This window comes from Vipera berus (assembly GCF_964194415.1).
Source record: "Vipera berus genome assembly, chromosome: 3".
In the NCBI taxonomy this organism is placed as follows: Eukaryota; Metazoa; Chordata; class Lepidosauria; order Squamata; family Viperidae; genus Vipera; species Vipera berus.
In genome coordinates, this window is record NC_138204.1 from 7,030,129 (window position 1) to 7,045,451 (window position 15,323).

At 43.7% G+C, this 15,323-nt stretch overlaps 1 long non-coding RNA gene across 1 annotated transcript; it reads right to left on the reverse strand.

The window, feature by feature from the left end:
• Positions 1 to 1,576: 1,576 nt before the first annotated feature.
• LOC308666488 lies at positions 1,577 to 14,765 on the reverse strand. Its single transcript, XR_014026141.1, has 4 exons — positions 14,631 to 14,765; positions 13,702 to 13,802; positions 2,501 to 2,578; positions 1,577 to 1,693 (listed from the first exon to the last, which is right to left on the reverse strand). It is a non-coding gene; the product is annotated as an uncharacterized lncRNA (long non-coding RNA).
• Positions 14,766 to 15,323: the final 558 nt, after the last annotated feature.

Sequence of the window (15,323 nt, forward strand, 5' to 3'; positions counted from 1 at the left end):
AACACTGCTATCATGTCACTCCTCACCCTTCTCTTCGTTAAACTACACATACCCAATTCCAGCAACCGTTTCCTATTTTCCTAATTCACTTTTTCACTTTTCCTAATTCACTCCAAAGCTTTCCCTGTGCAGAGCCTTAAGTAACAGCAGCTGCCTGCAATTAGTGCAGGTTCGCATCCCACCAGGCTCAAGGTTGACTCAGCCTTCCTTCCTTCCGAGGTAGGTAAAATGAGGACCCAGATTGTTGGGAGCAATAAGCTGACTTTGTAATAATGCTGCTTGTAGGGGGGGGGGTGAAAGCTCTAATAAGCAGGCATATACATAGAATGAAGGCTATTGCTAAGCACATTGATTTGTGCTTTAAATTGTAAGCCGCCCTGAGTCTTCGGAGAAGGGCGGGATATAAATGGGATTAAAAAAAAAAAGACCAAATGGGAGATCCGCTCCAGGTTTTCAAGCCAGCCCGCCCAGTTCCTGAGTCAAATGTGTCCTTAGAGCTAAGCAGCTGCTCTGGCTGCGTCATTCCCCACCTGCCTTTCAAGTTGGGATAGACTACAGCTGCTCTTCAACTTTAGAAGGAAAGACGCCCAGACCCCAGCCTGTAAAAAATCACAGACTGCAGCTTCTACTCCAATTGGTCCCGCTTTCCCTGCGCAGACTAAATGGGAGATCCGCTCCAGGTTTTCCAGCCAGCCCTGTCCCTAAAGTTTCAGCACCTGGTGTATAAGACAACCCCGGACTTTTGAGAAGATTTTCATGGGTTAAAAAGTCGTCGGAAAATAAGGTACATTTCCTAAAGCTTATCTTTCTAAAAAAAATTGTGTCCAATAGCACCCAGAACACAAACCCCTCAAGCAACAACAGAATACCAAAACTGAATCTTTAGCATACAAAAAGGCTCTCTTCCCAAGTCAATACAACGGTAGATACTGTTCATCATTATATTTGTCAAACAGTGCTAATGACAATGACACTACTTTATTTTAGAAAGAAAGTGGGATCAACTATTTACCATCCCATGAATATGATACACTTAACTTTCTTTTCATTGAAGACAATACAACTTACTTTTCTGCACACCCAGGACAGTTGCTATCATCCTGACTGCGAGAAATATCATCAGCACCACTGTGCCCTCTTTCATCCAGCAATGAAGAATAGGAATCGCTCTATACAGGAGAAAAGATCATGTAAGATTTAAGATTAACATTTAACTCTTAAATTTTATTTTATAATTGACAATCCATTCCAAAATTTTAGACCGTCCCAGTTCATATATATTGCTAAGTTGTAATATGCTTTGTAAGCACATGTGAACTCACTTATTACAGATTACTATTACGTATAAACTGAATTATTGTAGCTTTTTCAAATCCTGGCATAACATTAAGTGTGAATCTGTACATTTTAGAATGATGCTTAAATGTTTTATAAGTTCATAGAACCCTGAAGTCACGAGAGATCTTCCTGAGCCAGCCCATTTTATTGGAACTAGAAGCCCCACTCAAAATTTGTGGTAAATGGCGGTATAACATAAAATTGCTTCAACTGCCTACCTGAGGGGAGAATCCTTTAATTAATTCCAGGCTGGGTTATGGGTAATTTTGCAGCTGCTGGGTTTCTGCTGCACAGGGTAAAGCTGTAAAATGGAAAGTGAAGTGGGATCTCCTGCTGCCGGTGTGGTTTTGAAAAGCTGGCATGGGTACAGAAGCGAGATTATGTGTTGAATTGCTGTTCAAGTGTGCGTACTTCAGGGGCACTCCTAGCCTGGGGAAAGTAAGTCTCTGGTCCTTTTTTAGGAAGGTTTCCTGAATTTGAAGCCCTGTACCCCACCAAAAAGGACATAGAAATACAGGTAGTTCTCATTTACCGACCACAATTGGGACCAGCCACTCGGTTGTTAAGCAATGCAGTCACTCAGTGAAACTGCAACTGACTTAGGATCTTACTTCAGCTGCCATTTGCCACACAAACCTGGAAAAGTTCTAAATGCAAGGATTGGCTGCAAAGTTACTTTGTCACCACTGTTGTAACTGTACTGTTGCTAAACGAGGACTACCTGTCTTACGGCTATGCAATGCTCATCGGGGTGCCTGCAATGAGCCAATATCCGGCCCCACCCCAGTAGGGCTTTTTGGGGGGCCTCGAGGCCGAAGGGGGACGTTGGCCCTCTGGGAACCAGGTTGAGTGGCACTCTGCCTGCTTCAAGTGCACCTACCTACAAGGGTAACCCTGGTGTGATTGCTTGATTTGCTGGTATAGTAGAGCTGAGCGCTAAAAACTGTTTTTGCCACCCTGCCTGCCCCTCGGGGGCACTGCTGCCAACTTTCTTTCATTTCGATTTAGCTGCGCTGAGTGAGCATCATTGAGCTGGCCACGCCCACCCAGCCACTCCCACTTGGTCATGCCCACCTGGCCACGCCCCCCACCCGAGGGCAACCATAATGCTGATGTGGCCCTCAATGAAATTGAGTTTGACACCCCTGGTCTATTTGTTCACCTCAGAAAATTCGGTCAGCTTGATTGCAGTTTGAAAGTGGCTGTTCATAAAGAATTGCAGATTTTCAATATATTTTTCCTGTGCAAGATAAACAAATCTTTTTAGACCTATTTAGTTTTAGTTTACTATAATATTCAGAATAAAATTTTGGCTTGTTGGATCAGTTCAATGCTCTCCAGTTCAGCATCTAAAATAATGTTATTCATTATATTCTTTCCAAATATTGCAGTCATTAGAAAGAATTCATTACCTCTCAAACAGACCGTTTTATAATTTTTACAATGACACAAATTTCATTACAGAGACATTTGAAGAAATTGTCATGTGGATACTAATATTAACAATAATATACTTATTAATTAGTCATGAGGCCATATCAAAACACAACAAAATAAAGTGAAAAGCAAAACTACAAGAAAATGCATTTCATATTTCTTTATCATCCCTAAAGCTTTTTCCAAGCCAATGCATATATGCACTTCGGTTATATTGTTTTATTCAAATAAAAAGACTTATTAATATTTGGGTTCGGACCACATTGATGTTATTCAAATCTATGGATCCCAATGAATCATTCATTCAATATGTTGTTGTAGATATTGACCTCTCACTTTGCTTTATAGTATATCTGGCATTCAGTAACATACACTATGTGCCATATCCTCAATCTGAGGAGCATCATAAATCTAACCACATTTATGAACTTGGTTAAATCCTCCATATTTAATCTTTGAATCTAACGGTTCAAATCACACTAAAGTAAATACCTCATGAGATAACTGAACATTTTGTATTTAGGTTTTTATCATTTAAAAGGTGTATTTATACACCCATTTCAGTGTGCCAATCTTATAAAGCAGACATGTCAAACACAAGGCCCGGGGGCCAGATCCGGCCCACGAAGTGGTTTCATGTGGCCCGCGAAGCCATCCTGGAAACAGTGAGGGAACGGCTCCCACTGCCTTGGCCCTGGCCCAGAGACCCTCCTTCTGCCAGAGACCCTCAGATCTGTCCCACTCCTGCCCAGGCCCCCATAGGCACCCTTGATGCGAAGGATGCAGAGCTGGCCACGCCCACCCAGTAGGCCATACGCACTCTAGCCACGCCCACCCAGTAGGCCACGCCCTCCTGGCCCCCTGAGGGCAACCGCAATGCTGATGCGGCCCTCAATGAAATTGAGTTTGACACCCCTGACTTAAGAGGTCGATGAGGGTTGGAAAAACTGCATTGAGCTGCAGCGTGCATACCTCTGCATTAATGCTTATGTGTTTTAATATGTACTTACTAAATGTTCTTATTCCAACCTTTGATGCCAGGGAAGCATTCAACTTTGCTGTTTTTAATGCTCCCTTTTTCTTTTTTTTCATCCGTTCCCCGACTCCATTTTTAAAAGAATTCTGAGGATCTTTCTGTGTGTTCCGGGAACGACATTTTTCCTAACAGTCCTGCCAAGTGTATAGAGAAACAGAGATATGAGACAGTATCTTCTTTTTCTAGTCTACAAACGTTATTTTTGTTTTGTGTTGTGTTGTGTTCTTTAAATGTAACAAACAAGAACAAGTGTGTCCTGCGTATCCACTCAGAGTTAGACATCTGACTTCATCACACTTGCCATCTTTTTACCTTTCTTTTTGTTTTACTGATTTTATTGTATTTTCTGTTTGATTGTTATGAGCTACCCAGAGTTGTTGGGAGTTGGGTGCCAAACACATTTAATAAATTACGGTTATTATCTTTTTCACATCCAGGTCATTTCATAGCCATAATAAGATTAGGAAGAAAGGTACCAAGGTCCATTCAAAGTAGGTTAAAATCCAGAAAATTAGTCGAACTAGAATTATACATCAGGGTACATCACTCTAGCGCATAAAAAATAATCAGGCATTTAATAGCTTCTCATAGTTCTTAGCATGCCGCTATTTGAATATGTGTGAGAGCACACGTGACTAGAAGATCATGTTCAGAAAAAAGAAAATTGTTCATGAACTTTTGTGTATTGATTTTAGAGGGAATACTGCACACCAGAGAGCATCCCTTTGGCTTGAAATCTGTATCTCCAATTATAGTACAGATGTATTCACACACACAAGAGTAAACTGAAGTTCTTCCAACTTTATTCAACCAAAGACCTCCTAGTGAACACTGCCCCAAAGCTTCTATTTGGCTTTTCTGAGAAATAACCTAATAACAGAGAATACACCAGATTGGAAAGGATCTCATTTGAACTCAGATCCTGTAATTCCACTCCTGTCAAGCCAAGATCCATAACCTATAATTCTTTTCCACTTCATATTTGGGCTAACAAAAGGACATACAAGTTTTAAGCGAGTAGGGACCCTAATCCAAGGAATTCCCACCTTGTATGGAAAACCCTCCCTAAATGAACACATACATAACCCACAGGTCCTGCACATTGCCTGAAGTCACTGATATGGTGACAGATAATATAACCCCATAACACTCTCACATAAAAAGTCTGCAGGAAAGCCAGTAATATGTTTGAAAAGCCTCCCTAAATACAAGATTTTTGAAGTTGTGCATATTAATGATTTCTCTCAAGAGCACTAGTTCTTTATTTGCAGAGTTAACAATGGAGCTGAAGCAACTCCTCTCCTCTTATGCTTGAAGAACAGGATTGTTCTTTCTCACTAGGAATTCTTCTATTATATTCTCTTGTAAAGCATAAATCAAGGAAGGGTAAAAAAAATACACATTTGTTAACCATCCTACGTATTATTCTGTAGTGCAAATGTCAACTACTTGCAACTTAAGTCACTGAAACTATTCAGTGTAGTACAGTGAGATAATCCAGGATCAAATCCACACTTAGCCAAGAAGATTCCTAATATGGATCATAACCCAACCTACCATATGTTACAGATATGTCCAGATGTATAGCAAAAGCATATGGTTGCGTATTTACAGATGACCATTAGATGGCAGGAAAGAGACGTCCTGCTATCATCTGATAACTGTCTAGAGCAGCGGCTCCCGACCTTTTCTATACCCCGCACCCCTAAAACGCTTCTGACATATTCTCGCACCCCTTACAAAAGTTCAAAATAACGGCAACGAATTACGCATATACACTATAATTTTGAAAACCCAAGTTTTTGCACCCTTTGGAATATTGTCTCGCACCCCCAGGGGGCGCAAGCACCCCCAGTTGGGAACCACCACCACCCCAGTCTAGTGTTTTGCAATCCAGATCAATGGGGAATTGACACCGCAACCCAGACTGGGGGATTCTGGGAGTTGGTCCACCTATTTTTAGGATTATCCTATTGAAGTTGAAAAACGCTGGCGTAGATAAAGGTAAGCCAAATATGCTGCCTTCTCAAAGGCAGATGAAGAATTATAAAAAGTATAAAGAAATAAGAGATAACATACGCGAGCGATCGAAGCCACGGCAGTTAACAGTTGCTACAACAGGCATATCACGTCCACCATTCTCAATCGCGCGCCAGTTGCATTTTAAAATGGGCAGAAACCCCCTTTATGCAGATGGCTTGGACAAGAGGGTTGCCCCTTCTCCCACATCATCCGAGGAACAGACGATTACCCTTCTGATCGACAAGCTCAGCGTCCTAACCCACTGAGCCACCGCGTCCCCCTAACTATCGTTACTTAAATATATATACCCAGACAATATTGTTTGTTAAATATTGAAACTGTCACTGGGGGATAACCCCAATGTTGACCCCAACCCTGTCCTTATCCCAATCCCGACCCCAACCCTAGCCTAAACCCTAATCCTAATTCCGACCCTATTTTATCCCTAACCCTATAAAATCTAATAATTTTTTTTTAAAAAAAAGAATGGTACGTTTATTGCTACTCACCTATTGACAGGTATTTAGCCATTACAGAAACAAAAAAATAAGCACAGTAATGTCTAAGGAGCATCTGCTTTCCGCTTCCTCCCTCTTAGTGCTAAGCTTGTAAGCCGCCCTGAGTCTTCGGAGAAGGGCGGGATATAAATGGAATTAAAATAAAAATAAAAAAAATAGTGGTTCCTTTCCTCATTTCAGCTCCAGATTCCAATATACAAACTTATTTTTCATCTTCTATTTCTCATCATCTTGGCACTCCAATTTCCGTATCAGCCTCCTAGGATATATTAGTGGCTTGAACTACTGCAGGGGTCTTCAAACCTGGCCCTTTTATGACTTGTGGACTTCAACTCCCAGAATTCCTCAGCCAGGCACACTGGCTGAAGAATTCTGGGAGTTGAAGTCCACAAGTCATAAAAGGGCCAAGTTTGAAGACCCCTGAACTACTGGAACTGCCCATCTGTGCTTTGAATTGCAATTTACCAATTGATCACAAAAACATGATCTCTACATTCAGATATCATGCTAAATAAGAATTAAGATTCTCAGATCATCATCTGAAGTGATGTTTTTATTTTTTCTTGTTTACAACGTGATGCTAAATCATTACTATTATGAAAATACCTGAAATTTAATCTGCTCTTCTCTCTTGCTGGTGCAGCTGCAAGAGATTTCAAGCTTCCAATTATAAACAGACTGTGATTTCTATTACTGTGTTTACTTGGGTTACATACATAAGTAATCCAGTTAAAATTTGCCATACAGAAGATGGGTTCACAGACAGTACACACAAATTACAGTAAGCCACAATAAATCTGTTTGCAATATACCATGCTTAGCTACATCTGATCATATTTACTCTAAAAATGTATTCATCAATTTGGTGCCATACACTGCTACAGATCAAGGCTAATGTCCTACTCTTTTTTGTAGTGCTTAACTAGTTGACATTTCTGTTTATTACTTTTATTAAAAACTACAGTGGCTCAATTGGGATTGGAGATATTGTACACCTTCTCTGTCTCCCCATTTTTACTATCACGTCTCAGTTGCAAGTATCTGGATGAACTCAAGATGGCAGCAACTTTACAGTTTTGTGTATCCAGTGGTCATCTAGAATTTCGCAGCTCAGATACAGAAACTTTAAAACTATCAGTAAATTTGTTTCTTATAACTGCATGTAGTTCCCATTACTGAAGCTAAAACTCAAATACTTTGGCCACCTAACGAGAAGGAAGGACTCACTGGAGAAGAGCCTAATGCTGGGAAAGACTGAGGACAATAGAAGAAGGGGACAACAGAGAATGAGGTGGCTGGATGGAGTCACTGAAGCAGTAGGCGTGAGCTTAAAGGGACTCCAGAAGATGGTAGAGGACAGGAAGGCCTGGAGGAACGTTGTCCCTAGGGTCGTGATGGGTCAGACACGACTTCGAAGCTAACAACAGTTCCCATTATGATCACAAGAGGCCACCAAAATCCTTGCTTCTGTTAACAAGCACTCTCCATAGAGTACAGTACTATACTTTCAGTCTCATAGAAGAATTCATGGGGGAAGTTTCTTCTGGACAGGTCACACAAATGTAATTTGCTTGCATGTATTAAATCACTACTTACTAAATAATTCTTTATACCACTGTATAGCAATCTAAAGATGGTCTAAAGTTAGTTGGGACGTGAACTGAACATAAGGTTATGCTTCATAAGGTTTATGAAGTACAGAAAGCTAAAGCCAACCAACACTTTGGAGGCAGGAAGTTAGGGGAAGCATATACATCAGCAAAATTTAACCAACTTTAGTTTGCAATACATTGTTTTATTACCTGCATTACAGGTAGTCCTCAACTTACAATTCCAGGATGCTGCAACCATTGTGAATACATGCTGCTTGCCAAGTGCCTGAATTTTTAACACTTGAACACGGAGATATCGCAACAGTTATAAGTGTGAGCACCGGTAATAAATCACTTTTTTCCCCAATGCCATTATAACTGAAAAGTCATTAAACAAACGACTGTAAGGCAGGAATATGATTTTTTTCTTTTCTTTTCTAGGAACTGTGTAATCTAAAAGTCTCTAGGCTATAATTTGAGTCCAAGGTTCCTTAGCCAGCGTGGACTGGCTTTAGAGTTCTTAGTTTCTGGAGACGGGAAGTCAGTGCGCTCCTTCAGTGCTGTACTCCCTCAAGGAACTCCCCCACTTTCCTGTTTGCTTGCTCTGGTTGGGAACTCCCAACTGTCTCTTCTTCCTAAAGCGATTAGCTCCCCGTGCTTCATTTGGCTGTAGGGGATTCAGCAGGTGCCTGACACTCTTAAGACAAGATTTCGTAAGATCCTAAAAGGACCTCTACATCTGGGGTGCCTCTAATTCAGGATATTTCTTCCCTAATTAAACAAAATGTTTGCTTTCTAAACAACAGGGAAGAAGCTACATACAGTGAGTTATTTTATTTAGAAAGCTAGATCTGTTTAGGCTACCGATTTGTAATTACATTATTCTAGAAAGTTTTAATTAATGTTTAGCATCTAGCCTAAATCCTCACAGCAACAGTAATGGGAGGTGAGGGCTAGAAGTAAGCTTGGGACAAGGCCCGTCACCATGGAGATAGATAAAAGCAAATGGTTGTATCATCAAAAAAAGGAAGGAAGGAAGCGAGAAGACAAAAATAAAAGGATAGATCTCATTATAGCAGGGGTGTCAAACTCAATTTCATTGAGGGCTGCATCAGCATTGCGGTTGCCCTCAAGGGGCCGGGTGGGTATGGCCAGGGTGGGCGTGGCCTACTGGATGGGCGTGGCTAGAGTGCATATGGCCTACTGGGTGGGCGTGGTTAGAGTGCGTATGGCCTACTGGGTGGGCATGGCCAGCTCTACATCTTTCACATCAAGGGTGCCTATGGGGGCCTGGGCAGGAGTGGGACAGATCTGAGGGTCTCTGGCAGAAGGAGGGTCTCTGGGCCAGGGCCAAGGCAGTGGGAGCCGTTCCCTCACTGTTTCTAGGATGGCTTTGCGGGCCGCATGAAACCACTTTGCGGGCCGGATCTGGCCCCCGGGCCTTGTGTTTGACATGTCTGCATTATAGGAACACTAATTTTGTAATCAGATGAATAAAGGTACCCTTGAAAGCTTAAGAGTCTGAAGATATGACACAACAAAGACGCACAAAAGGTTGCTAACAGTGAGGTACGGAGTGCATTTGGACATGCACTGCTCTGCTTTTCATCTGCTTTCTTCCCAGATTGCCCATCACAATATTGGGTTGCAATCATCTGTCTGTTCTTACTTTTGTTCAGTTGGTAAAAGACAGACAATAATGAAATTCTGAAGGGAAGTTTTAAAGAGAAAATGATTGATTCCAGAAGAACTTTAAACTGACTCTAGGGGAAAACCCAAACATCGTAAAATCTTTCCTTCAGTACATGGATTAGATATAGATCTATAGATATAGAAGAACTCATGTCACGTGTCTATTTCCTGCCAGTGTCCCAAAACATATCTATGCAGCTTCAACTCTGAGAGAGAATATACTTCAATGGTAGCAGGCAGAAGTCTGTAATATTTGGCTGACCTTTTTAATCCTTCCTGAACTCCCCACCAGAGATACGATTTCTCTTCCCAAACAGGGAGTTTGCTGAATTGGGTGTGACAACTCGAAGTTACCACAAAATGCATTCAGGCAGTGGCATCCACTTCTCCCTCAACCTTTGCAGAGGAAAAGGTCAACAACAAGGAAGCATTGACTTTTATATGCTCCTTACACCTTTTCCTAAGGGTTCTCAAGCAACAATTCCCAACAACAAAACTGGCTGGTAATGACTGGCTCTTGGGAGCTATATCATCAAGGAACTGCAGGCATTGTGCAGTTTTCCAATCCACTCAATTTCTACCCAACTTTGCAGCTAACAAGTGAATGCTACGCAATGATCAGCTTCCAAAATTCTGAAACTTGGAGGAGGGAATCCTTTGTCACACAGGCCAAAAGACATAACCACCTGGGCCATAGTAACATGGCAAGCAGAAAAGCTGTAACCTGATCATATCTGAACTCAAAATGCTGGTGGTGTGAGCCTTACGGAAAACGCTGACCCTACGCAGACCATCATTTGTCACTGTGCATTTAAGGAGCTTCATATACTTTGCTTTGTTGGGACAGGCATTTAAATGGCTTTGGCTAGACTTGCATAAATCAGGCTGAAGAAACAGAATCTCCTTTGAGGAAGCTGTGGAAAGGGCATGACAACGAATAAAAAAACAAAGAAATCCCTTCATTCAGCCTGGCTGAGGCCACCAATGTCTTCATTGCTCCAGTAAGAATTCAACAATTCAATTCAATTTTTGTCATTCACATTTCATTTTGTCCCTCCTTTGGCATCCTCTCTTTAATGATTGTATTCTACCATTTATTGGATATTAGTGTAACTCTCGTCCTGCAGCGAGTTGGCAGTCCGGCGGGGTGTGTGTGTGTGTGTGTGTGTCTGTCTGTCTCTCTCTCTGACCCGCGGGAACGGCTGGTAGAGGCAGCGGCAGTCCGGCGTTTGCGTTTCTCTGTGTGTCGAGCCCCGTGGACCTGACACACAGGAGTGGGGGGGGGAAACGCCAGAACGCCGCTTCCTTGCAACCATTCCCGCGGGTCTGACACACACACACACACACACACACACACACATGCTCAAGGGGGGTGGGGAAACAACGCTGGACTGCCGCCACCGCTACCAGCTCTGCAAGCCTCTGCCGCCCCTTCGAAGGGGCGTCCCTTCGTCCAGGCCAGGCTGCCGAGAGAAGCGGGCGGCAGAGGCTTGCAGAGCTGGTACAGGCGGCGGCAGTGCAGCATTGTGTCCCCCCCCCTTGTGCCTGCATGTGCGTCAGACCCGTGGGAATGGCTGGTGGCGTTTCCCCCCCCCTCCTGTGTGTCGGGTCCACGGGGCTCGACACACAGAGAAATGCAAATGCCAGGCTGCCACCGCCCCTACCAACCGTTCCCGCAGGTGTCTCTCTCTCTCACACACACACACAGGTGGGGGGGGGGGGAAACAACACCGGACTGCCGCCTCCCTAGCAGACCCCCCCTGCCAGGCAGCTGAGAAAAGAGGGCGGTGGAGGCTGGTGGATCTCCATGGGGGCGGGAAACACCTGTGGGTCCCTCCACAAACAGCGACAGGGGAGCCGTGCCGAAGCCTTGGACTTGTTGCCAAGGTCAGCAGGCCCGGCAGAGGACCACAGAGGACCCTCTTGTAAGACCTGCCGCCCGTGGCCCCGGCCAAAAAGGCAAGGCAGGGGCTGACAGGGGAAGCTTCTAAGCCCCCGGTGGACCCCCGCCCCAGGCTAGCAGAGGTGGCGGTGGGGCAGGGCAAGGGGAGACCTGCCAGGCAGGGGAAGAGGCAGACCCGGGACACCCCGAGACTGGCCACCCCCCCACCCGTGCAAGCAGGTTAGGAAAAGGGCCCACTCACCTTTCCAGTCTCCAAGTCCCTTCCTCCGTTGCCACCCCGTGCAGTCTTTAGAAGCGTAGAGGTGGGTTTTTTTTTTAAATCCCATTTATATCCCGCCCTTCTCCAAAAACTCAGGGCAGCTTACAATCTAACCACAAATCAACGTCCCACAAACCAAAGTTCAACCAATCAATTCAAACTTCGCAAGGTGTTTTTTTTTTTGGTGAGCAGTTTGAATTGATTGATTGAATTTTTTGTCCTCTTTTTTTTTTGGAACTGGGAGGAGGCTGCCTGGGAGCCGCAGGAGGCCAATGAGCTGTGGAGGGGCTAAGGAGCTGCAAGTGTTGCTGGGCTCCACCAGCCCACCTGCACTTGCTGAGCCAGCCGGCACCAAGGTGGTGGGGGTTGGACCTTTGTAATTTCCAGGAGAGATAATAATAATAATAATAATAATAATAATAATAATAATAATAATAATAATTCATAATAATAATAATAATAATAATTCATAATAATAATTCATAATAATAATAATAATAATAATAATAATAATAATAATAATAATAATAATAAGTTGGAAGGGACCTTGGAGGTCATCTAGTCCAACCCCCTGCCCAGGCAGGAAACCTTATACCATTTCAGGCAAATGGCTGTCCAGTATCTTCTTAAAAACCTCCAGTGTTGGAGCATTCACCACTTCTGGAGGCAGGTTGTTCCACTGGTTAATTGTTCTGTCAGGAAGTTTCTCCTCAGTTCTAGGTTGCTTCTCTCCTTGACTAGTTTCCATCCATTGCTTCTTGTCCTGCTTTCAGGTGCTTTGGAGAATAGCTTGGCTCCCTATTCTTTGTGGCAGCCTCTGAGATATTGGAACACTGCTATCATGTTCACCCCTCACCCTTCTCTTCGTTAAACTACACATACCCAATTCCAGCAACCGGTTCCTATTTTCCTAATTCACTTTTTTCACTTTTCCTAATTCACTCCAAAGCTTTCCCTGTGCAGAGCCTTAAGTAACACCAGCTGCCTGCAATTAGTGCAGGTTCGCATCCCACCAGGCTCAAGGTTGACTCAGCCTTCCATCCTTCCGAGGTAGGTAAAATGAGGACCCAGATTGTTGGGAGCAATAAGCTGACTTTATAATAATGCTGCTTGTGTGGGGGGGGGGGGTGAAAGCCCTAATAAATAGGCATATACACAGAATGAAGGCTATTGCTAAGCACATTGATTTGTGCTTTAGATTGTAAGCCACCCTGAGTCTTCGGAGAAGGGCAGGATATAAATGGGATTTAAAAAAAAAAAAGACCAAATGGGAGATCCGCTCCAGGTTTTCAAGCCAGCCCGCCCAGTTCCTGAGTCAAATGTGTCCTTAGAGCTAAGCAGCTGCTCTGGCTGCGTCATTCCCCACCTGCCTTTCAAGTTGGGATAGACTACAGCTGCTCTTCAACTTTAGAAGGAAAGACGCCCAGACCCCAGCCTGTAAAAAATCACAGACTGCAGCTTCTACTCCAATTGGTCCCGCTTTCCCTGCGCAGACTAAATGGGAGATCCGCTCCAGGTTTTCCAGCCAGCCCTGTCCCTAAAGTTTCAGCACCTGGTGTATAAGACAACCCCGGACTTTTGAGAAGATTTTCATGGGTTAAAAAGTCGTCGGAAAATAAGGTACATTTCCTAAAGCTTATCTTTCTAAAAAAAATTGTGTCCAATAGCACCCAGAACACAAACCCCTCAAGCAACAACAGAATACCAAAACTGAATCTTTAGCATACAAAAAGGCTCTCTTCCCAAGTCAATACAACGGTAGATACTGTTCATCATTATATTTGTCAAACAGTGCTAATGACAATGACACTACTTTATTTTAGAAAGAAAGTGGGATCAACTATTTACCATCCCATGAATATGATAGACTTAACTTTCTTTTCATTGAAGACAATACAACTTACTTTTCTGCACACCCAGGACAGTTGCTATCATCCTGACTGCGAGAAATATCATCAGCACCACTGTGCCCTCTTTCATCCAGCAATGAAGAATAGGAATCACTCTATACAGGAGAAAAGATCATGTAAGATTTAAGATTAACATTTAACTCTTAAATTTTATTTTATAATTGACAATCCATTCCAAAATTTTAGACCGTCCCAGTTCATATATATTGCTAAGTTGTAATATGCTTTGTAAGCACATGTGAACTCACTTATTACAGATTACTATTACGTATAAACTGAATTATTGTAGCTTTTTCAAATCCTGGCATAACATTAAGTGTGAATCTGTACATTTTAGAATGATGCTTAAATGTTTTATAAGTTCATAGAACCCTACTGCTGCCTCATTGTGGCAGGGAGATGTTCTTGGGAAGGATGAGCAAGAATGCCAGTAGTATATGCCAACAATATATAATCTAAATAATGTCACCCAAGATATGAAAAATCATTCCAGCTGCAAATCTGCTGCTGGGGGCACGTCTCTGCCAGGGCCTTCCCGGATCCGGGCCGGGCGCCTCTGCTCGCCGCTCCGGCTGCTCTGCCGGGCTTCTTTCACATGCGAGCTACTTTGTCAGGTGCTGCTGAGGGCGAGCAGAGGCGCCTGGCCTGGATCCTGCAAGGCCTGGCCGAGACGCGCCCCCAACAGTGGAGCCGCTCCAGCTCCTCTGCCGGGCTTCTTTCACGCATGGGCTCCTGTGCCGGGTGCTTGAAGTGCAAGGATCACATCCAGGCAAGAATGTTCAGCTCACAGAAAATGAGATTCCGGGCATATGCCTGAAGTCACGAGAGATCTTCCTGAGCCAGCCCATTTTGTTGGAACTAGAAGCCCCACTCAAAATTTGTGGTAAACGGCGGTATAACATAAAATTGCTTCAACTGCCTACCTGAGGGGAGAATCCTTTAATTCCAGGCTGTGTTATGGGTAATTTTGCAGCTGCTGGGTTTCTGCTGCACAGGGTAAAGCTGTAAAATGGAAAGTGAAGTGGGATCTCCTGCTGCCGGTGTGGTTTTGAAAAGCTGGCATGGGTACAGAAGCGAGATTATGTGTTGAATTGCTGTTCAAGTGTGTGTACTTCAGGGGCACTCCTAGCCTGGGGAAAGTAAGTCTCTGGTCCTTTTTTAGGAAGGTTTCCTGAATTTGAAGCCCTCTACCCCACCAAAAAGGACATCGAAATACAGGTAGTTCTCATTTACCGACCACAATTGGGACCAGCCACTCGGTTGTTAAGCAATGCAGTCACTCAGTGAAACTGCAACTGACTTAGGATCTTACTTCAGCTGCCATTTGCCACACAAACCTGGAAAAGTTCTAAATGCAAGGATTGGCTGCAAAGTTACTTTGTCACCACTGTTGTAACTGTACTGTTGCTAAACGAGGACTACCTGTCTTACGGCTATGCAATGCTCATCGGGGTGCCTGCAATGAGCCAATATCCGGCCCCACTCCACTAGGGCTTTTTCGGGGGCCTCGAGGCCGAAGGGGGAGGTTGGCCCTCTGGGAACCAGGTTGAGTGGCACTCTGCCTGCTTCAAGTGCACCTACCTACAAGGGTAACCCTGGTGTGATTGCTTGATTTG